Source organism: Belonocnema kinseyi, chromosome 2 (assembly GCF_010883055.1).
Source record: "Belonocnema kinseyi isolate 2016_QV_RU_SX_M_011 chromosome 2, B_treatae_v1, whole genome shotgun sequence".
Classification (NCBI taxonomy): Eukaryota; Metazoa; Arthropoda; class Insecta; order Hymenoptera; family Cynipidae; genus Belonocnema; species Belonocnema kinseyi.
This window is the reverse complement of record NC_046658.1, coordinates 120,779,738-120,804,931: the sequence shown is the minus strand read 5'-3', so window position 1 is coordinate 120,804,931 and position 25,194 is coordinate 120,779,738.

The window sequence follows — 25,194 nt, the reverse complement described above, 5'->3', positions numbered from 1 at the left end:
GCTCCAAGGAGATTATGTTGAAAAATAAAAAAAAATTTACCCAAAAAAAATTGTTTTTATACTTCATTCTAAGGACTTATTGAACTACCCTCGTAGCTTCAGTGTCTTCCCTGATGATGGAGATGGTGAATTTCCGAAACGTTAGGATTTTTTTTTTACTTTTTGAAACTCAAATAAAACTTGTCCGATAGCGTTGTTGACAACTTTGTTTCTGCTTCATCTTCCTACATTGGTTTCTCGGACGTTTAAGATTTACTTATTTAATTTTAGAATTATTTAAACAAATTATGTGATTGCTATAATTGATTATAAAACTTATAGCGTCTAAAAATACGCTCATTTTGTGACTTGCTTGAAAAAAAGAGTTTAAATAAATAAAAATTGTTTGAACATAAGAGTGCCTTAAAGTCATTCACCCTAAACATTGCTGGTTGACTTTTATTCCCTAACGAACCCTAAACAATATACGGAAATACATAATTATTTGAACATATCACCTTTAAATTATAAAACAAAAAGCAGACTTTTTCTAATCCGATTTCACTCAAATATAAAAGATATATTTTTGTTAACATTCTGAAAAACGGGGGGGGGGGGGGGGGGGGGGGGGGGGGGGTGAGATTAAAAAATTCCAAAAGTGAAAAATAAGGGCCACCATAGTGAGCACTATAATGGAAAAAAATCAATAAAGTGGAATTTATCACCTTATTATTTTCAATTTAAAAAGCTCTTTTAAATTAGTAGATGAGGCCCCCATGCCCTTTAAACAAACTTTACTTCCAATAATTTGTAAAATAAGATTATAAATGAGAGCGAGAAGATTTTGTATTGAATACGATTAGATCGTAGTAAACGACCTCTTAATACCGAACTTCTCAGAATCAATAAATGCCTTTGTCAGGAAATTGAAACCTTGTCCTAAAATGTGAACCTTTGTTCATGTTAATAATTATCGTCAGTTATTCCTATAACGCTACGACGTTATTACCTCAGCATATCATAGATGCAACTAGGGTGACATTTTCCACTCAAAAGCAAAAGGGTGTTCCCAAACATCATGTGGAAAATTAGCGCTTTTAGTGCATCCTTCTCGAACAACCGACAGGCTAAATTTGCCTGCACGTATATGTATGGTTCCATTAACTTCAAAGGAATTGAACCAATACAGAGTGAATAGCTGAAATCGATATACATACATAATTCTATTCTGCTAAACGTAATAATAATGTAGAATTATTATCCTTTGTGTTTCTCTTATCAAATGGAAAATTATATTAAAAAACCAAACATAATTTATGTTTGGATTTAAATTATATTATATAATATAAATAACAATCAAAAATTGAAATAAATATTAAAGTTTTTACATCGGATTTCATACCATTTTGATTATAAAATTTTAATTAAAATTAAAATTTTGCTTTTAATTTTAATTTTAATTATAATTTCAATTTTAATTTTGATTCAAAAAAGGGTATAAAAATGGAAAGCGTAAAAATATAAAAGTTGAATAAAATAACGCATTGGTGTAAAATTCTCAACTCTATTGAAAGAATGAGAAAGCCATATCGTAAATTTTAAACGTGGCATACCCTAGAAATTGCAATTATGCAGCTGGTTTGTAAAATCGACTTACTTTGAGTAAGGATGAACTTAAGTATCTAACGTAGTTTATTTTTATTTTATAGCTTTTTATCTTACGCAAAATATACTTGATTGTAAGTCTGAATAGAAATTGTTGACACTTTTCTAATTAATATTTATATTTTACTGATTTCATTAGCGTAAAGTTGGCGATTAAAGTTTACTAAAAAAATTTTTATTTGGTTCGTTAAGATTTTTTATAATTCAAAAGTGAAGAAACTGATTGCCTAGTAAAGTTTAACGATTATTTCAACAAAAGATTATTTTAACATAATGAAATTATTTAGCAAGTTTGTAAAAACAATAGTTCTTGAAGAATGATGAACATTTGTATCTAAAAAGTTAATTTGATTAGCGAAAAGTTGGCGAATAAAAATTGGTAAAAATTTACTAATTTCGTTAGCCAAGATATTCCCAAAGTCTATAGTACAAAAAAAACTGAGTAGCACGATTGTCGTGCGGTCTAAATCGTAGGCTTTGGACCCACTCCGTCGGCTTTGCGGGTTCGATTCCCACCTCGCACTCTGGAAGAGCCTCGGCGGCCCATGCTGTGAATACTAGCCTAGCAAGGGAGTTGTTCATCTCTGGAGAGTCGTGGGACCGGTACTTCTAGAAAAAAAGGTTCTCTAAGTACTTAAAGCCGTTGCTCTTGGTGGTTCGGAACCCATCTTAAACTGTACATCCCCCTCCCACCACGAAGTAAGTATGTGAGGGGTGTGTAAAGAAATAGGGAAGAAGGTGCAAGAAAAATGTAAACCCTTAGGGGACGCATTAGAAGCTTCCAAGTCAAGAATAGCAAAAAAAAACTGATTGTCCAGTAAAAACAGATCGTATAACATTTTTAACTCTATTGAAATAATAAGAAGTTTTTATTATGAAACTGTAAACGCGACCAAGCCTGTTGAAATTTTCAAAATTTTTCTCATTTATTGCAGAAAGTTAAGAAAAATAAGTTGTTTTAAAATTATAATAGATCAATTAGTTTTAAATTATTATGCATATTCAGGGTGCTCTTGCGCTATTTTTCAATAGACTTCTCTTTTTTATTTTCTTCTGATATTTTGATTTTTGACAGTTGTACATTTTTTTACATTCCTACAGAAAACTGCAATTATTCCTTTGTCCAACTAAGAGAATCCTTACGTAAGCGACATTATCGTTTAGGTCAATTTGACCAAATTCAGATAGAAGAAAATAATAGTGATATTTTCTTGATATAAGAAAATTTGTTGTCTCATGAAATAAACTATCTTAAATAAATTTGGTTTTCTTCATTTGAGTACATTTTTTAAAAATAACACAAATTTTCTTGGATCATAAAAATATTGTAACGACTGTATTTGTGCCGATATTTTCTTTCTGCGATGCTAATTTTTTTCAGTGTATCGTATTTTAAAAAAATACGTAAGTGTCTTTTTAAATTATTATGCTTTATATTTCAATTTAAATTTCGTAATAAAAAATAATTAATGTTGATATTGTGAGAAAAAAAGTATTTTTACTGAATTTTCTCTCTTCTGGCAGAAATAATATTCGGGTATCAATATCCAGTTCGTTGATTGACACTTCCTTGGGTATTGGGAAATAATAAGGCGAAAATTTATTAGAATTCTGTAGCTATCTATCTCTGTTGTTTTACAATTGATTAAATTTAAAAATTTTTAATTTGCAATTTTCAAAACGATTCTCACCCCATCTTGCCACCAAGCTTTAGACGATTATCAAAGAGTTGCAAAAATTTAAAAAGTAAATCTAACAATAGATTTCACATACCTATTGCAAACAATTGCATAGAATTTCATTATCTTGTTTTTGTATTTACTGGAAAAGATATGCAAAGAAAACTTTAATTTAAAAAAAAAAGATTATATACTTAAAAAGCGTCGAATTTCCATTAAGATTTTATAAGCAAACTTATAAAATGTTAATGTTGGAGAAACATTTAGACGCACGTTTCGCTTGTTCAAATTATAAAGCATCAAAAGTAAAACAAAACATAAACCGTCATAGGTTTTTGAAATTAAACTTCTCAAACAATATAATCGCCGGTGCTTATGAAAAAAATATCTGTAAAATAGATCTATGAAGAAAAACCTTTTTCAAATACGCCGTGAAAAATAATTTGTTCATTAGGTCGCTGTGAAAAAAATAAATTGTTTCAAAGCACCGTGAAGAAGAACACATCTCAATAAAAGGCTACGAAAAAATACATATTTCGGTAAAAGCTGAGAAAAAACATTATTCCTATGAGTGGCGTGAAAAGATACCTTACTCTTGAAAAAACCTTTAAAAAACCTTATTTGTGAAGAAGCCGTGAAAAAGACCGTATTCGTTAAAACTTCTAATTACACTGTTTTATTCTAAGAAAAAACTATAATAATCATTTTGCCGTAAAAAAAGTATTATTGGTGGACTATGCAAAGAACTATAAATAAATATCAAGTTAAAATTATGTGTTTTACGCTGTGAGCCGCTTATTGTCTGGGTTTAAGTGTTGTTTATACATGGATATTTAATATAGAGTGTGTAGATATATAGATATTTATTTAAAAGATAGTTCATTATAGGAAAGAGGAGAAAAGTACTGGGCTAATAGTGCTGGGCCAGAAAAGGCTGGGCGAAAATAATGAAAACTCACTGCAATTTTCTAAACTTGTTTATGTATTTAAACAGTTATAAATATTATAAATTTTAAATTATAATGAAAGACGCACTTTTAACCTTTGATTATGCAGTAACAATAATATTTATCTTATGAATATTTTAACTGATCGAGTTTTGCTTAACAATATTTATGAACTTTACAATATTTATGAACTTTGGTTCAGTCAAATAATTAATATGTAAATTATTATATTCTCTGTTTAGTATTGAAATAATTGTTTATCATTCTGATAAAATCAAATTGTCGAAACGTCGGATGGCATTGGCAACAATATATTTCAATTATTTGACTCAACTTAAAGTAGATTAATGTTATTGTAAATTTTATAACTATTGTATAAAGATCAAGAAGAACTTTATAGACCTCGAAATAGTGCTCATTCCATAAGTTTGTTTGTAAAAGTCATGGTACCTTAACAGAATCCACAAATGTTCCATCATTGTTGCGAAATGTTTTTTTTTTAATTTCGGTAGTTCAATCTTATTTTGGTATGCTTTTGGAAGTACATAATGTTTTATCATTTCGAACTTATTGATACCATTTTTTAGACGTTTTGGTTTTGTATAATTCTTCTTTTTGAAATCGTGTCTTACTAAGATGATTTTTTTGTCATTTGCAAGCATTATTACCAACTCCCTCACCCTTTTTGTGTTCAACTTGTCCCAATTAAATTTTTTAGCGATTTCATTGAAGTCAAATATGTCACTTTGTTGAATTTTCTTGAAAATGTATAGTTTACGGAAACACGCTTCTTCCATATTTTCTGCTCATTGGTCTTGGGTGAAAACTTCTCTATGTTTTGTGAAAGATTCGTTTGCGCTGTGCATTGAATCCCCCACACTTTATTTGTTGCCAACTTCCAGGAATCTGTAAATTAACAAATAAAAAATAAGTTTGATAAAATTTGAATAAAGTAAGCAGAAAATGTTATAAAGTTGGTAATAAATTGTCTTTATTGAAGTGTGCCAATTGAGGAGTTCTGGACAAACAGGCGACAGGCGCTCGAGAACCAGTAAAAGTATTGCCCAGGTTGTGACGTCAGGTATCAAAAGTGAAATTAAAAATTTGAAAAAAAAAATATAGTTAGATAGCTCTTGAAAAATGAACCTGAATCTACATTTATAGTTTTTCTCTCGGGCTGCAAATTTTCCAGTAATTAAATAAAAACTGACTTTCACATTAAAAAAGTGAGCGAGGAAGTTTGGGCTACGACAAACTTCAAGCGAACGAATTTTCCGCCAATGTATTGGCCAACTTTCTGGAAAATCTCAATTCGATTTGATTTTGAATTCCACAATTACAGCGAATTTATCACGAGCTCGCGAAGCGACATCACAGGATTTTTCAGAGGACTCCGCCGGAGAGCTGACTGGTGCGAGCGAGTGGACAAAACAAAAGGATGGGCAAGGACGATGTTTCAGGCTTCAGGCGGCGTCCCCTAAAAAGCCTGTGTTTCATTTAGATTAAAAAAAAACGTTAGAAATTAACTTTTGATCCTTTTTGGACACTGTAGCCTGCACTAGAGTGTCACGAATAAAACTCAAAAAAGAAATTGGTTAATTAGTTCATGAACGAATTACTTACGGCGAGTTAAATGTGAAAAACATGGTTTTTTCAATTTAAAAAAAGTCAGTTTTTATTTATTTACTAAAAAACTTACAGCCCGAGAGAAAAACTATAAATGGAGACTCAGGTTCATTTTTCAAGAGCTATCTAACTATGTTTTTGGTTTTTTTAAATTTCGAATTTCACTTTTGATACCTGACGTCACAGCCTGGACAATACTCTTACTCGTTCTCGAGCGCCTGTCGTCTTCTTGTCCAGAACTCCTCAATTGCCGGCATTTAAGCCCTTTAGACTGGCAAAAATGTATTTTGTTTGTTTAATATTATCAAGTTTGTACGCGTTTAACTGAGATACACTATTTTATTTTTCCGTATATATAAAAAATACATAAAAAGGTGATTAAAAATAAAATACGCTGCCAACAATTGGCATTTGGCTTCCTACACATTAAAAAAAATTATCCATTACAAATTGTTTAAATATAAAAAATTCGATAAAAACCCTGAATATTAAGTAAGTAAAAAAATGTATATTCATTTAATATTTAAGTCAAGGAATTAAGGTATTATAACAATAAATCATACCTGTCGCATATGATTAGCTTTTATTAAAAAGGATAGATAGATTTCATAACTTGTTTAGAATTTATTGAAAAGTTTTGAAATTTTCTATTTGATAATGAAATAAAAGTGTCTGTACAAAAAAAAAGAAAAAAAAAGTTAACATTAAAAATGAAAAACTGAACTTCTATATAAGAAAATTGAAATGCCTTTAGTATCATTAGGCCAGTTTTTTAAGTTGATTATTAATTATAATATTACACTATTTTTAACTTAATGTTTGTGACTATATTACGAGTTATCTTCCAAACTTTTCAAAAGATTGATTAAAATCATTCGTGTTAAATTCATTTGAATTTGCATTAGAAATAAATAATTTTCGTAATAAACTATATAGTAAGTTCTTACCTTTTTTAATTGCTTTCTTCGATCGCTCTTTCTTAGATCTCACCATTTCATTATTATTGAATGGATTTTTTACAAATTGTTTTCAGCATAACAGCCTATGATCTCTAATATAACGCTATTACAGCCACAAAATAATATTAAGTTTATCGCGATCCTACACTGGTAATAAGTTTATGAACGCAAAACAAAGTTAAGTAAATTAAAACTTCTAAAAACAAGCACACTGATACGAAATTTTAGATAGAGAGTTACATGATTACATAAGTACATAATGTATTTACTACTGTATCAAATATTCGAAGTATTTGCAACATACAAAGGATACATGTATCCTTTGTACGAGGGTTGTCCGTATAATAAGGGCCCCAGTGTTTTTTTCACAGTGCGAAACATGTTTAATTCCGTGAATGCGTACATTTTGGGAAAGTTCAGACTTTTAACTATTTTTCTACATAATCGCCAAGGAGGTCAATGCATTTTTGCATGCAGTGTACGAGCGTTTGAATGCCCGAGTAAAAGAAATCTGCCACCAAGCCACGCAGATATCTGAGAACCGCTTCTTCCAGCTCTTCTCTCGCAAACCTTAGCAAATCTTAGCATACCCTAGATGCTCCGTCAAAATCTTGTCAATAGAGGTTTTGCTGACATCAGGGATCATTTCGGAGAGTTCACGAACCATCACTCTTTGATCTGAGAGCATCGCTGTCTCCACTTTTGCGATTGTTTTGTCAGAAATAGATGGCCGTCCGGAACGCTCCTCATCATGGACGTCATCAGTACGCCCGTTCTTGAACTCTCTGCACCATTTGCGCACGTGTTTTACGCTCATTCACTTGTCTCCACAGATTTCGCATAGCTGGGAATGGATTTCTACCGGCGCAATGTTTTTTGCAGACAGGAAACGGATCACCGAGCGCAGCTCACACCTGACAGACGAAGCGAGGAGGAGAACCATCACGTACGGTTGCCAAGCCAAGACTATGCTCCGAAGGCAGCTCGCTAGGGAGGGGATTTGGAGTAGGGGAACCATAGTGTGCCACAGATACCTATATGTAGGTAAAAATATGTTGGTACAGGAAGGCCCCCCCCCAATCAGCTTGATATACACATGTAAAATAATGATTTATTATTTTATTAATAATAAAAGATGTTATATAATTTAACATTAAATGCTTGTATTTTTTAAATTAACATAATAATTATAATATTAGTAGAAATAGTCATATTTTATTCTAGATATATAAAATTTTATATAAATTACATATCTTGAATAACATATCACTACCGTCAAAAATAATATAATGTGGATGTTAATCTAAAAAATACAAGCATTTAATGTTAAATATATAACATATTTTATTATTAATAAAATAATAAACCATTATAATTATATCAAAATGAAAAAGTAATTATTAACTAGATGAAGCGATGTGAGAAGATTTGCTTCCCGAGCATTTTCATAAGTATTTTTTGACGACTTCTTATTAATAAGTTTCTTAACACGGCATTTTCATGAATAGCGTTTTTTTTCACTGCGTTTTCACAAAAAAATTATTTTTCACGGCGTTTTCACGATTGAAATTTTTCCTCGCGGTCTTTTTTAAAAAGGGTTTGTTTGCGCAGTGTTTCCTAAAAAATGTTTTCTTATTACGGCCATTCAATGACGCGGGTTTTTTTAAAAGTATTTATGAAAGACGTGTTTTTTTCACAGTGTTTACCAATATGTATTTTTTATAGTGTTTACTGAGATATATTTTTGTTCTTCGCATTTTATACAGATGAGTTTCTTTAATGGCATTATGATAAGAAGTGTTTTCTTCACAGCGATATAATTTACGGGTTCGTTCTACCAAGCACCGGGGATATAACCTCTGTCGTCTGCTTCTAAATAGGAGAAGGATTAAAATACAAAAAATATATACTATGTTGTAGTGTTTACAATCATAACGAAAATGAAGTACTTTAATAATGAAACATAGGAGTACATTTTTCTGCCTTAAATTTAACTTTTCCAGATATTTTATTCTGTTATTTTGATTATCCTATGAACAAATATTCTTACGGTACTTAATAATCTGCTCCCTCTGTCATTCTTAAAGTGGCTTTAATCTTATTTTCTTTTCCGTAGCCTGTGCGTTATATCCACCATCGTTTTCAAGCATTTCAGGGTTAATACCAGTAGAGTTCTAAAGTAGTAGTATTTGAAACGCAAAAATATTCTTAAATATTTGATACTGAGTTAAAAAAATTTTACAGTTTTTAAAATTTCATCATAAAAATGATGATGTTCTATGTATTAAGACTATATAGTTCCTACCCTGAAAAGGGATCTTGTACTTTGTACAAATATATTCTAATTATTGCTTCTATGTGCTTAAGTTATGAAACTTAAACCGTGATAATATTCTTAAAAGTGTAAAATTAAGCTTTAGAATTTAAAAGATTTCTTATAAACATAAGACTGTTCTCCGTATCAAGACTGCAGCTTCCATCTCTAAAAAATAATTGTTCTTTGGAAAATTAGTATACATATGAGGTAATTATTTCTTTGTATGCTCCAGTTGTAAAGCTTCAAGTTAAAAAATAACATGTTCGTGAAAGCTTCACAAACCTTAGATTAAAACATAATACTATTTTAACTTGTTATGAAATAAACTACTTAAAAAACAATAAAACCGCTTTTTTCAAAACCTAAAATTGTAATATTAGCATTCATACACATATATGTAAAGACCTAATAATACTTATCTAACATTATTGCATTAGAATTCATAGTTTTAGGAAATAAATGTAGAATATCATAAGGTTTAAAGATAAAGAAAATATTGGTGAGGGTAAAATTCTCTTAAATTCTCTGTAAATTCTCAAGTTGTCTTCAAATGACGGTCACAGTCACGAGAACGTGACCAGATTTTAAATGTCCGAGAAATTTAGAACTCTAAATACCAGCCCCATGTCACTTTTCTAGAGGCCTGTGGAAAATATTTGTCATGACAGTTGACGGTCGCCGTGTGGCGACGCCAGCTATGCAGTTGGCCTAGAATTCAAATAATGTACAGCGAAAGTGTTAAAAAAATGTTTTTAAGTTAAAAATAATGTTCTGATAGTTCTGGGTAAAAGATAATAATCTTTAGGATTTTTTTTTAATCGTCTAAATTAAAAATAATTTTTGAAAATCGTAAAATCCACTGCTTTTAAACATAAATCTCAGTGCATTCCTGCTGACGACAACAAAATTATTATTCATGCGCAATTGAATTAGACATGTAATTATTTGTGCTATTTTATATAATATTTTATATTATATTTTATAATATATATTATAATATTTTTTATTTATTAATTTTAAATAATTTCGGATTTCCAAATATTTTAATAAACATGCCATGTGTTTTAATGAACGCAATTTGTTTCCTTATTTATTATTTATTAATATTATGATGTTATTTCAAGTTTAAAAAATTAAGCTTGTTAAAAACGATTTTTAAAAGCGAGAAAAATATGTGAAGCAATTTATCAAGTCCGAATTTTAATTATTAAAGTTCTTAGGAATTTATTTTATTTTCGAAAATGTTTTCTCTGGACCTCATTTCAAAATTCGCTTTCATCAACCACTGAAACAAATTAGAGACTCGCTGAGGATAGAAGTGTATCAGCAATGAATCCAGATATAGCAAGTTCGAAAATGAAATAATTTTTGTTTTAATTTTACGTAAATATCGGCCTAAAATTTATCCTCTAGATTTAGTACTACACGGAAAAAATTTATCCGTAAAAAAGTCACGAACTTGTGGCTAGGTCTCGGATACGGGATAAAAAAATCAAACATTAAATCCTTAATTCTATGAGAAATGTATGAATAAATTTAGAACTTTTTTACGAACAGGTCAAATTTCCTACGAACAGTTCCTGAAAGTTTTAGACTTGAATATAAAAAGGGAAAAATTTTTTTTGTGCGATTTAATTTATACTTATAAATTCGCACAACTCTGAGGATTTGAAACCTCGAACTCGACAGTTTCTAAACATAAACCATGCGAGCATAAGTCATCCGGCGAATTCAATACTACACATACGCGTGCATATACGCACCGAGCGGGTGGTAGAGAGTGTGCGCGGGCCACGTAAAGCCGAACCTACGTCGAAGTTTCCAGATTTGTCGGGCAAGCTCGTGAGTGCTCTGTGAAAATTTTCTCAATTATTCATAATATTTTTTGTAATTATTTGCGGAAAAAAAGTGATGAGCGGTTTTAGATTTGTCATATCGAGTTCGTCAATTCTTTCTCAAAATTCGTAGATTATTTACGAAATTACATCAATGTCCAATGAATTTTTCTTATATCCGAGACCTAGCTACTAGTTCGTGATTTTTTTACGTATACATTTTGTCCGTGTAGTACAATCCTATCACCAACGAGTCTTTAATTTATTTATTTTAGTGGTTGATCAACCCAAATTTTTGGATGAGGTCCAGAGAAAACATTTTTTTAAATAAAAATAATCCCTAAAAGGATTATTAATTAAAAATTGGGCTTGTTAAATTGCTTCAAGATTTTTTTTTTTGATACACCGATACCATCAAAATGACTTAAAATTGATTTTAGGAGCTGATCAAATGCCATTTTGGAAATCAGATGCAGATATAGCAATTTCGAAAATAAAATAATTTAAAAAAAAATTGGCATGAAATGCACGAATACCATCTGCATTTCCTGATGTGTATTTCTTGTAATATATTATTAAATTCAGAAATTATGTTTAACTTATTAAACTGATTATAAACTGATGATTGTTAAATTGACAATAAGTAATTATTATTTAAATTATAACTGCCGACACTGTCAGTGATAAACATACAAAAACACAAAATATTTCTTTGTTAAAGAATAATCAATCTAAAGTATAATAAACATGCCTAGCCGATCTGTCATTATTTCGAGGTTATGTACAGATTCACGTGTTTGCCCTAATCGCTGTAAGTAAATATAGGTAATGTCAATTTAAAGTTTACGCACGTAATATTTTATTCACTTTATTTAATAAATATCCTATATATTCATAACATACCTTTTTTGCCGCAAATAAGCGTTAAACACAATTCACTCTTCGCCCACTGGACGTGCAGAATATTATTACTATTTTATAGTATTTGTCACTCAGCAGACATTCCATAATGTTGCTGGCACAGAAACAAATTGACGCTTACTTCTCAGTTCATATGTCTCACTTCATTATTAATTAAAAACTTTTATTATTTATAATTACTATGTAACATAACTTATATTGTTTTGACACTTGTATCCATTTGAAGTTTCGAACGCAACCATGGAAACTGATAAACTTGATCCGAAGATGCACGGACTTGACCAAATGACCGATCCGAATGCAACTTTAAAGGCGCGAAATATGAAAATACCCCTGTACAATGGCTTCTTCCCTGCTGTTGTGCAATTCATGTAGCATCAAGTTCGCTATGTATGTAAACTCCAGCGTGCCCACCTTGTGGGCAAGCTGGGGCTCATATATATATATATATATACTAAATTATATCAAATACTGCAATTCAAACCACTCATAAACTAAAATCATAAAGTAAAGCTGAACCTTTTTTTTTTAATTTGACATTAAATAAGGTTCTCAAAGCACCTACGGCCTTGACGATTACATTCTCGTTGCTATAATCGCGCTTCACGCTCTACTGTTAGATTATACAAGCTCTAATTTTTATAAATGTGGGATTATTGAAAAATTCGGCTAAAATAGTTTAAAAATATATTTGGTATCTAGTGAAAATTTTTGGACCTTTGAAAAAAATAATTTTTTTCTATTTTTTGAAGATTTTCAAATTTTTGAAAAGTATATAACTTTTCTAATTATCATCAAAATTAGAAAGTTTATTTGGATAATTTTCAAGTTTTTTACCCATCTATAAGAAACTTCGACAAAAATTCATAAAATTTCAACAACAAAAAATCAAAATTTTGAAAATGCACTCAATTTTTTAATATCCGTTCGAAATATCTGATTAACGAACTTAGCCTTTATTTTGGGGACCTTTAGAAGTGTATCAAATGCGGACTCGATTGAACAAATCCTTCAAAAGTTAGGGTGGCTACAACATTCAGGTAACCATACATACAGGCATACAGACATACAGACATACATTTTATGATTTTCGGATTCTGTGTGTGCCGAAACATAAGGATCCGTTAAAAACCAGAGATTGAAAATTTGGACGATTACATTACATTCTGAGGAATGAGAATGTAAAAATTTATTTTTGAAAACCTATTGTTTACAAAAATAAAGATTTTATAATTCCTGAATAAAATTTTTAAACTAAAAACGTACCAATAACATTGGCAGAGAATATTTTAAGGAATAGAATAAGTCCTGCCGCATTAAGATTGAATTAGAGTTGGGACTTTTACCTTAAGTGAGAGAGAAAAACATTAAACCCTAAAAACTATTGTTAAATAAGCAATGCAAATTGTAAAATATTTATTTGAAAAGTTTAACTCGAGGTTTTTGCCAAATCTAGTTATAATTATCAATAAAATATTTTCCTCAATTTTAAAAATCATTTCTAGAAATATTTATTTTTTAGCTTAAAATAACTTTACTTCATATTTATTTTAAAAATAAGTATAATCAAAATTCCCTTTTCCTCGATTTTAAAAATCATTTCTAAAAACGTTTATTTTTTAGCTTAAAATAACTTTACTTCATATTTATTTTAAAGACAAGTATAATCAAAATTCCCTTTTCCTCTTAAATCTTAAGCTAAATTTCATGACAAAAGTTATGATAAAAAGAAAATTTTTAAATTAATTCATTAAAATTAATTAAGTTTGCTTACAATTTATAACTTTAGTTAATATTTTAACTCAAAAAATTTTTAAATACAATTTTTTTAATTTCTGCAGAATAAAAAAAAATTGTCCTACAATTTTCCAGAAACTTGTTTTTTACAAAATTGTAAAAAATCTAAATTGTTCTCAAAATTTTTATAATTTTCAAACTAACCATTATTTGTAAATCTTTCTAAGATATTTAGATTTTATTTATTATTAAAATATAATTTATTTGATTGAGATTTGATTAAAAATAGAAGTGGACCCTTATATGAAAAGCTGCAATTGTAGTACTTATAGAGTAAAATTAGGCAGTTCAATTTCGAGGCTGGGACCTGGTTCAAGTATCCTTGAATTTAACCGAAAGTTAGTCCTAATACACAAAATTAGAAGATCAAATTAAACACTACATCCAACTGTAATTAGTTGATAAAAATTTTAGGTTAAAATGTCCAGGCTTTCTTCTCAAAATTGCTATATTTAAAAAATGTACTATAAGATCATTGAATTTTAAAAGTTCTAGTTATAAACTTAGAAGGCACAAATGTCTCCTTTTATATTGAAAAGAGAAATTTCATTTTTCATCTTGTTCTAAAACCAGGGTATCTATACTCATCTGGAAAAACTGGGAAATTTTAAATTATCAGGGAATTTTTCCGAGAATGAGTTAATATTTTGTATGTCCTAATATAAAATTAAATAATAATATTTCTTCATTGGTAAAAGTAGCCTTATATTACTGGATTTAACTATTTTGTTGAAAATTTCGTTTTTTGAGTGAAAAATTCAACTATTTTTGTAGAAATTCATTTATTTCTTTGAAAATTTAATTTTTTTGTATGGCCATTGATATTTGCAGGTCGAGAATTGAACTGTTTTGAACAAATTCGTCTTCCTGATTTAGAAATCTTAAATTTTGATTGAAAATTAAACTATTTTGGTAGGTAATTAAACTCTTAGATTGAAAATTAACTTTTTTGTTGAAACGCAAACTTGTAGGTTAAAAATTAAACTTCTTTGTAGAAAATTCGTGTTTTGAGCTTAAAAATTCAACAATGTGGTTCAGTTTTTTTCTTTATCTTGCCTAAAAAACTTTTTTGGTGAACAATCAAAATTTTCTGTTTGAATAATATTGTTAATTTAAATTTGTTTATTTTTTAGTAGAAATTTAGTTTTTTTGGTTAAAAACGCAATGGTTTGATTAAAAGTTAATCTAGTCTGCTTGAGGATTCAATTTTTACGTTGACAACTCACCTTTATTGTTTGAAAATTTATAATTGTAGTTAAAAATTCATCTCTTTGATTAAAAACTGAACTACTTTGATTAAGACTAGTCTTCTTTAGAAGCTATTGGAATTTGAAACCTTAATGGGCGTTTCAATGAGCGACCTTCGAGAACAGTAGATTCGTGCATTACCAGCTTTATTAAATTATCTGGTACTTGACATTAGTAAGGAAAATAATAAAACACGAAATGAGGAAACTGTTAAGATATTACTTTTTATACACCCTTATATATAATACACCCTAATACACTCTAATATGTAAGTTGAGTTCAACAATAACAATTTTATTATTGTAAGAAATGTGATATTTCAGAAACTCTCTTTTTTAACTCTTATTTTTCCGATTAGCAATGAATTTGTTTAAAGAAGTTTTGCGTATTGGAATTTTTTTCTGTGTTTTTAAAAGATAATTAATTCAGTATTAATCAGTAATTAAGTCATGCTTATTTTTCCGATTAGCAATGAATTTGTTTAAAGAAGTTTTGCGCATTGGAATTTTTTTCTGTGTTTTTAAAAGATCCCGTTCTTTTTTTCTTTAAGCCTCTGAAAAGGAAAAAAAAACTTTCTGGAAAACCCCACCTTTTTTATTCTCCCAAATATTTAAAAAAAGTATCTGCTAATAGAAGGAGGCGTTTTATCAGATTCACGGTGGCTACACTATTTTTGAGACCAGGAGAATTCTTTTCCATTAAAAACGATTTTTTTATATTTGTCTCAAAACGATGAAAGATATCGCAAAAGAACAAAATCAATTTTTCTTAGAACTCTTTTAGACGTGCAAACTCTCATTTCAACATTTTTTCGTATCTGTCATTATTTCCGAGAAAAAGTAGAAAATTCGATTATGGGGGAAATATTCCCCTGGCCAGAAAAGTTATTTAGTCAGCAACAAACTTAAAAGATATCTTCTTCATCAAAGTAACAATTAAAAAAGATTTTGCAAAAAATATGAGTGTGGCTTTTTTCAGAAAATTGGCTCTTAATTTTTTCAAAAAAATCACCGTCATTTTGTTAATTTTGAATCTTTTTTAAATATCAAAATTTATAGAGATTTGGAGGAAGAAAGCGACTTTTTATTTTAAGCAAAGCACAACACTCAAATATTAATTATTTCCTCTAAAACAACGTATTTCGTTACCGAGAGATTCTGCGATTTCAAGTGTAGAAGCCTGTCTGATTGGCAATGCTTTTATATTTAATCTTGAATTATGTCTACAGTTATGCTAATTTTGTCAATAAATATTCTATTGGGAGCGCGTATATTATTTTTATCAAAATTTTGATTACACTTTAAATTCCGTCGCCCAAATTGTCCTATTCAGGCATTCGTTTATCGTATTCTGAAATTTTATTAGCACTTTCAGTTTCTGTAAATTTTCTATCTTGACTCGCATCTATTGCTTTGTTTTGATTCTCTTTTTTCTCCATACTTGACCTAACTTAATTTTTAGGACTAAGATGTAATGATCCGTTCCACATTCAGAACCTTTAATAATCCAGATATCTCCTATTAGATTCCTGAGTCATACATCCGCCACAATAAAATAAATCATACTGTGGCTATGGCCTCTGCATCAATGGAACAAGTGATTTATTTTATGCCTAAACTAAGTATTTGCAATAAACATGCCCCTTAATAAACATGAGTGAACCACTCTGATTCCGTTATTCTAAACCACAATAATCTGGGAGGTATCAATCTATGCCAATGACATGCTGTTTTGCGGTCTCATTCATTAAGGCCGACTTCTTGACTTTTATGTGATTTACTATCTACTGCTGATTAAAGTTAGAGACCGTGATTTAAATCCCTATATTATAACAATCTACTGTTACATTCCTTTCCCTTTTTTTAGGCACGCATAAAATATCCAGCTTCCTTAAGTGCATTGTTTCTCGTATTGGAACTGCCAACATTTTACGTCAAGTCCCACTTCCCTCCGTAAACTTAACAAAACAAGAAAAATAAGCAATTAAATAACTCAATTGGAATAAATACATTATAATATTAACCCATAGACAAAAACAATACAACAGTAATAATAAATAAAGCAGACTATAACCACAAAATCATACACTTTCTAACCGACAATGCATGCAAAAACCGTGATTAAAACCCCACAAAATAATAAGCAGCAAAACAAAAACCTTTCTAAAAGACTCTAAACTTGACAGCAAAAAAATATCCAGATAAATATCTACAGATTCCATCTCTTCAAGACATAATGGACTCTAAAATATCCACAAAAACAACATTCTACTCAGACCGAGCGTCAGCTCAATAAATTCACTAAAACTGACAACCTAGTATGCTTTCTCACGAAATAACTGAATCCTTTCACAGGAAACTCTATCACTCACTTTCAAAACTGGTTTTATTTTATAAAAAGATAGAACAGATTCAGATTCAACCTCAAGACATCCTAGTGAGTTTCGACATAGTATATCACTTTACGAAAGTACCAATCTCTGATACAATTGCTATTATTAAATCTTTTGCATACTAATTCTTCCGAATAAACTTCAGTAGCAGAAATGGGATTTCCAATCTCACCTTTAATATTTCACATCTTTATAGAACGTCTAGAAACTAAAATCTTTAACCAAGTCAAGCTTAAGCCGGAATTTTAGTTTCGTAACGTTGACGACACCCGAGTCGAAATTTTAGGATCTATAGAGGGCTCATTTCTATACATTTTAGTTCCTACTTTGGCCCTTAAACGTGGCACAATATTACGTGTTTCTAATGTACACGCGTTACAGCAGCTCGAAAAAGATAATGAATTTGCAAAAAATTGTTTTATGTATTATCACTGCACTTAATTTATTTTTGAAATCACACAATTGCACGTAAGTTTACTTACAAACCTAATCGAACGCGCAGACGCTTTGAAAAATTATACTCGCTGGGGATTCGAACTCTACCTAAAACACCTAAACCTAAATCTACCGAACGCCCTAGACAATCGAGCCATCGAAGCACTTGGATCTTGTTGACAAAATCTCAGCCAAAAGCGGTTTCGCTGAAAAGTCAGGGCTAACTGAGGAATATATATTTTCATTCTTTTGTTTTACACGTCTAATGAGCAGATAGATTTAAAAAGGACTGACTGAAATATTTAAATTAAATTTTTATTAATTTAAATTCTAATATTGAAATGTTTAGTGAAAATACTCAATTAAACAACCGTTTCTACACTCGTTTCGACCTTTTAAAATTTCTTTTTTTTTGAATTCTCTTGTATTCACTGAGACAAAGATTATTTATTTTGAAATTTTTTTGATTAGGTTATTAGTTTAGGTTTTTCAATATATGAAATACATTCAAACATTTCTCATCTATACATACGAAGGCGAACAGTGTAAGTAATTAAGTAAAATAACATCTCAATAATTTCAGCTATGGATTCGAATTCAGAATCATTAACTGTTTTCTCAAAGTTGTCAATTATGATTGCGGTCTCCGAGAATATATCAACGTGAAATTATATGCATCTAGCTATTGTACAACAAATTTCTCATAACGGTGTTTTCGCAGCCCGAGGTGACAAATTTTAGGCACGATACTAGAATGTTTTTACAAAAATGCTCTCTTCTTCAAGATGTGATTGCTATTCTTTTTGCACCTCTCACCACAGTACATATTTATACATATGCATATCGAGAATCAACCGCATATTGGAATGCCTGTTAATGAACAGGAATTAGAATAAAAACACTTCTAAATTATTTTCATGAGTATAACATAATTGGACCGTTTAGTCTTAAACTGTTGTTGTTATTATTTTCTCAATTTATTTTGTATTCATTCAATTTTTCTTAATTTTGCATTTGTTTGTTATTTTTTCATAATTTTTTATCTATTCATGCGTTATTAGACATTATTCCATACATTTTTTAAATATCATGGGGGAATTATCTAATGCGTCTATTACTTATCATTTTTTATCATTATTTATTACCCTACATAATTTCACGATACAGTTCATAATGCTCATAGATATTTTCATCAAAATTTTTGTATTCAATGTATATACTTAGTTAATTAATATAATTAAATTAAATATGTCGGAGTTTTTGTGTTTCAACTATATGTTAATTTAAGTCGAAATGCTTTTTGAAATGCTTTTAACCACCAGAAAAAGAGTCAGGACCCATCAGGAACATTCAGAAATCATCAGAAACGAAATTTCTAATGATTCCTGATTATTTTAGTACGCGGAAGAAGCTAGGTCCAAATCAGAACTGTAAAATGATTGATTTTACCAAGGAGCTCATGAAGGTCCAAAGCAGGACATAAGTCTCGATATAAAAGGCCTTACGAGGGCGAAAGAAGGCCCAGAATTATTAAATAGGGCCAATGAGGACCAATAAAGTTCTCATTCAAGACTCGTAGGTACAAAACAGGTTGCATGCAGGGTATTCAGGTCTAAAGAAGAATGTCATCTGGTGATATGGACTATATTAGCTAAAAAAGTTTTCCGATTTCATCACTCGATTAAATTCTTATATGTAGTTCACCATGGAAATTTAACAAATCGGATAGAATTGCCTTTTCTCCCTTGTACACAGAGCTGTTTCCATGACAGATAAAGATAAATTACAAAAGCAATTACAAAACGTTAAATAAATCCGAATACGGAACGATTAAACTGAAAATTAAATTGATGAAGAAATAAGGAAACACACTTAAAAAATAAATTAAGGATGTACACTACGTACAATCAATCTCAAAAGTTGCAAATCTTTAAAATGATTAAATTGTTTAGTTAACAGCAGTTATTTCAAGGTTTAGTTTTTCCTTTCTCTTTAGGGACAAGTTACCATTTTTATTTCATCCAAATGATCAATGCTTCATTTTATTCTTTGAAAGATTTTCTAAATTTATATTTGGGTTGATTTGATTAAAAAAATTAATTGAGAAATCATACAGTTATTATTTATGTAAAAAAACATATTTTAAATTTTCATTAACACCACCCAAATAGAATTATAGAGAATCCTTCAATGAAGAAAATGAGGCCTTAATCATTAGAATTAAATGAAAATGGTAACTTTTCCTTGAAGAGAAAAGAAAAACTAAACCTATAAATAATAACTGTTGAATAAACAATTTTAACCTGAATTATTTTTTTCTGAAGTGTGCTTACAAGCCTCCATCAAGATTTACACAAATTAATAATAGATCTCTTTTTGTTGATTTTATCAATAATTTTAAGGATAAGAAACTTTTAAGATTGATTTTATTTGGTGTTCACCCATAACACAGCCTAATAAAGAAAGAGAGAGAGAGAGAGAACCGACCACCATACTGACTTAGATCCAAGGTGTCATGAGAGCAAAATCAAATTTTTTTCCTACAAATGTTCATTTTCTATTAAAAAAAATATATTTTTTTGCTTTTTTAGATATTAATTTCGACTCACACCATTCACGAGGTCTAAAAACAAAGTAAGAAATTAAGGATCCATGATCAAAAAAGTGTCAAATTCGACCAAATATGCCCCTTCAATCGTGTCAATGCACCTATACGGTCCATTTTGACATAGAATGAATAAAATCGGACATATTTAAATATCAAATTTTTGAAGACCTTTTCGAGAGAAAAGATAATAAAAAATAAAATAAACAATAATTTATTATATAATAATAATGATAACAATAATTATCGCAATGAGCGTGTCCTCGTAGCTATGGCGATTAGGCGTTCGAATTATAAGCGTGCGTTCGATTTTTGGCGTTTGCGGATATTTTTATAAAGTGCGATTGTCTTTAGTTATTAGTAATAAGTCTTCTCTAGACAAATTTAACTATTCCTTTCGTTTAAGAATAACGTTTCTTATCATCTTCCCTCTCGAAAATTTTTTCAAAAATATGGTATTTCAAAATGTGCGATTTTATTAATTCTATGTCAAAGTGAACCGTATAAGTGCATTGACACTATTGAAGGGGCACGTTTGGTCGAATTGGACACCTTTTTGGTAATGGATCATTTATTTTTGGCTTTGTCTTTACACCTTATGAATAGTGTGAGTCGAAATTAATATCTGAAGAAGCAGTAAAATATATTATTTTAAATAGAAAATGAACGTTTGTAGGAACACATTTGATTTTGCTCTTATTTTTCTAAAGGCAAAATTGGAAAAACCGAAAGTGAGAATGTGTTTTTTAACCTTCCCCTATAGTTCTATGCAAAAAAAGTTTAAAAAAATAAATATTAAAAAGAGTGTGATATACGATTTTTTATTTTATTTTTTATTACCTTTTCTCTCAAAAATATCTTTGAAATGTGATATTTGAAAATGTGCGATTTTATTCATTCGACTCCCAAATGGAACGTATATGTGCATTGACACAATATCAGGGCAACGTTTTGGTCAGATTTGACCCACTTCTGGAAATACGATTTTTTATTTTATTTTTTATTCTATTTCCTCTCTAAAATGTCTTTAAAATATGATATTTGAAAATATCCGATTTTATTAATTCGATTCCCAAATGGACCGTATATGTGCATTGATACGATTTAGGGGCAACATTTGGTCGGATTTGACCAACGTCCGGGCATACAATTTTTCATTTTATTTTTTATTATCTTTCCTCTCGAAAATATATTTAAAATATAATATTTGAAAATGTTCGATTTCATTAATTCGATTCCCAAATGGACCGTATATGTGCATTGACACGATTTCAGGGCAACGTTTGGTCAGATTTGAACCATTTCCGGACATAGGATGTTGAGTTTTTTTTTGCTGTAGACAATTGTTTTGAAAATGTGATATTTAAAAATCTCCGATTTTATTAATTCGATGTCAGAATGGACCGTATAAGTGCACTGACACTATTGAAGGGGCACGTTTGGTCGAATTGGACACCTTTTTGATAATGGATCATTAATTTTTGGCTTTGTCGTTACACCTCGTGAATGGTATGAGTCGAAATTAATATCTAAAGAAGCAGTAAAATATATTATTTTAAATAGAAAATGAACGTTTGTAGGAAAACATTTGATTTTGCTCTTATTTTTCTAAAGGCAAGATTGGAAAAACCGAAAGTGAGAATGTGTTTTTTAACCTTCCCCTATAGTTCTATGTAAAAAAAAGTTTAAAAATATAAATATTAAAAAAAATTTAATGTGAAACCGTCTATTTCAAAAGTCTCGAACTTCAGGCCTATACACCAATCCAATTTGGCTTTCCGTCTTCCCTATTAAAAAAAACTTGATTTACCAATCAGGTTTGACCGGTATCCAGTGTGGGGCTCTCTAGTCAATCACAGACATCATAGAGAGTATACATAAGTAAAAAATAACCTGATACATCAGTTTGAGGTTAGCCCCGAAGAAATGAACTGCAATGTTTACGAAAAGTTGGAAAAAATTCGTAGTTTTATAAACGATTAGAAACCCAAATATCTCTTTTTATTATATTGAATCATCGTGGAAATATTGAATATATTACTAAAAACATAGATATCAAGTATTATTTGCTAAAAGAATCTCTGATAGAAAAAAGCTGTTGATGATACGAGTACATTTTTATTTTATTATTTTCCAATATCCATTTACGATCCACCTATTGGCAGTCATTTCTGTAAATTTAAACTAGGTCTCAGTTGAGCAGAAATGCCTGGAAGAAAATAATGGCTTTGGGGAATTCGACACTCATTCTCCATGGAATGAGTGCGACTCTTTAATATCAAAAAAGTGAATCGATTATTACAATATGACGAATATAACCGCTAGCCAAAAAAGGTTTGAATAACAAAAATGTTTAAAAAATGTATATTTCTCATAACTATATTGGATTTCACTCACTAATCTATCATGCAGTAATGAATAATTCTACTTCCATAGAATAACTTAATTATCCCAAGGGCATGTCGGTCTACTAATTAGATATTGATTTACGAAATGCTATTTTTGACAGAAGAAATAATATGCAGCGAGCAGACTTTTGCTCTCAAAATATCAATATTAATCATGTTTTACCGTTTTATTTATAATAAAAAAATGCAACAATATTATAAAAAGTAATTTAAAATTTTTTTTCTGTTTGATTTTCTGTTCGATGAGAAATATACAAAGTATCATAATGCTGCGGACTTTAACATTGCCGGGTATAAAAAATAATACGTAATTGCAAAGTCACGAAAGCTTTTTCATATTAAGACAGATGGAAAAAAATTTAAATCGAATTTAAAAACTATCGGTACGAATACAAACAATACAATACTTTCTTTATAAATTACTTGTATTAATAATTATTCAATAATCATTTTGGAAAATTGATCTCAGTTAAAAAAAAGTAAATAAGAAAAAATAGCATGTTTTAAACAATTTAAAAAAATAATAAAACTGTGTCGACTATTAGTAAAAAAAAACTTGTTGTGATCCACCGTTATCTTGTGTTTTATAAAAAGCATTTGTCATGGTTTTGTCAAATATACTCCATGTTATTTGCTGCTGTCTCGCAATAATCCCAAACACGATTAGCTATTAGTAAGAGACAGATTTTTATAAAAGATCATCAGAAAAATATGTCATTAATGAAATGGAGCAAAATATGTGTATTAACAAAAAAACAATCGATTTTTTTTACACGAAATTGTATGTAACATCTTCGGACCTATAAAGGATAAAATGGTCAATGGAATATATTTTTAACTCATTACATACTTTGTAGCAACTTCTTGCACATAAGAAAGACTTCCTATAATTCTCCATAAATTTTGTTCGGCCAAAATAAAATATTGTAATTAAACTATTTCGCTATATAAATATATGCAACTACTTATGACTTAAAACCATTTTTACATGCAAGCATAATTCAAATTAGTATTTCAATAATTTTAGGTGAGATATGGAGTAGAAAAATGACATGTGAAGATTGTGATGGTTAGAGCTTCGTGGAACTTATAAAAATGTATTTTTAGTAAATATTTAGTAGCATAAACTTTGCTTAATTATATAACCAAAATATTAGTTTGGAAAATATGATTTATGATACTTATTTTTTAAAATTTAAGTATTAATTCTCAACACAAAACGCATTTTATATGGTCATATTCATTGCAAATTGTTAGTTATATTTTAGTATATTATGAATTTCTGTTTCTGTGATTAAGAAAAAAGAGTTAGTTTCAAGGTACTGGCTAGTCGTCAACTTAATTATAAGCAACCACTTTTAACAAATTTTTTGTTTAATATTTTTTATTTTGACTGCAATTTTTAAATTAATATTTCCAAGTGCATACAAATAATTTTATGTTAATAATTGATGATTCATATTATAGATCGTATTGTCGTCTAAAATATTCACAATAGTCTTAGATTGATAAGATTTTGATAAAATTATTCAAACCCGTGATCATATAGAGCTCTATATAGTAGTGATATTACAAAGATGGAAATATGTTTTCCACATGCGAAGGAGAAAAAACCAAATGGTCTTTTTCCAGTTAGGGATTCTGTCAAATTTCCAATCTTGTTTTTCATATGGAAGGAAAAGTAAATTTTAAATATTTAAAATATTTATCAATAAATAGGAATCCATACGATATTAGCGTCATTTTTCAAAATTTTTCAAAATATTTACATTTTACTTTCATTTGAAGTTCTATACGTACTTACACACATTATGATTATCCAGAAAAAGGTTTCTATTGGAAAATAAATATGCTTCTCGATTTTTTAAAAATATATGTCAACTGATGAATTGTGACGCTTGCAGAAATACTTGATCGGATTATTTAAATTGCTTCCTGTTTATATTAAGTTTTCTATACGTAGGATCAAATAAAACAAATATGATTAGGATCATAAGTTAAGATATTATAGATACAAGAAACACGCTTTAAGTTTGATCTCGATTGTTACCACTTTATTTGTATGTATATTGGACATTGTGCTCATTTCACGAGCACTAAAGTTATCATTTCCATCGATTTAAGAATAGAAATATACAAAAAAATACAAAAGTACAAAATAATACATTTTTTTTAAACCAATGACAAATCAGACAAATCAAATTTTGTATTTTAAATGGCCATTTTTCAGGGTGGAAAAAGAAAAGGGTTAATTCTGTCACACTCTATCTCTTATCCAACTTTATTACACCATTAAGCCATTTCCCTTTCGGGGTAGGCGTGACTCACTCGGCAGGGGAAAGGAGTAGTGTGTGGATGGGATAGAGATTTTTCAGATTGAT